Below are 648 nucleotides of genomic sequence, written 5' to 3'. Positions count from 1 at the left end.
GAGCTACATATCTTGTTTCAGAACAAGGCTTCTCTAAAGAATTTGAATTAATGACATTCAGGAGAGCTATATATCTTACATTTCTGCTTCAAAAAAGCAGGTTTCTCCAAAGAAGAAGCTGTCTTGTTTGACAAAAGAACTATATATCTTGTTTGACAAAATCCAGGCTTCTCTAAAGAATTTGAATTATTGACATTCAGGAGAGCTACATATCTTGTTTCAGAACAAGGCTTCTCTAAAGAATTTGAATTAATGACATTCAGGAGAGCTATATATCTTACATTTCTGCTTCAAAAAAGCAGGTTTCTCCAAAGAAGAAGCTGGATCAACGGAACAAAGGGGCATTTCGAGAATTGAACTCGGGACCTCTCGCACCCTAAGCGAGAATCATACCACTAGACCAAATGCCCTGTGTGAAAGGCATGAACCTAGGCCGAATGTCCTGTGTGAGAATCATAATCTAGACCAAATGTCCTGGAATGAACTGTGGCTTTCTGGAAATAAATAGCAGTGCAGTGATGTCCTCCCACGCAAGCCAATCCAAGTATCCAACCTGCCTGACCATAGCACATCCATGCACGCCAAGGTCTTCAATGCAGAATGCCTAAGCTGTAATTTTCAGGAGAGCTTTCAGAAAAGTCATATAAT

General features: G+C 39.8%; 1 non-coding gene across 1 annotated transcript; it reads right to left on the bottom strand.

Annotated features, from left to right (window-relative positions):
• Window positions 1–338: 338 nt before the first annotated feature.
• TRNAP-AGG (transfer RNA proline (anticodon AGG)) lies at window positions 339–410 on the bottom strand. Its single transcript has one exon. It is a non-coding gene; the product is annotated as a tRNA-Pro (tRNA).
• Window positions 411–648: the final 238 nt, after the last annotated feature.

Source organism: Pinus tabuliformis, chromosome 7 (assembly GCF_031772625.1).
Source record: "Pinus tabuliformis cultivar Carrire ecotype Pingquan chromosome 7, CPIR1, whole genome shotgun sequence".
Lineage (NCBI taxonomy): Eukaryota > Viridiplantae > Streptophyta > Pinopsida > Pinales > Pinaceae > Pinus > Pinus tabuliformis.
Note: the sequence above shows the minus strand (reverse complement) of the source record. Positions and strands in the feature narration are given on the sequence as shown.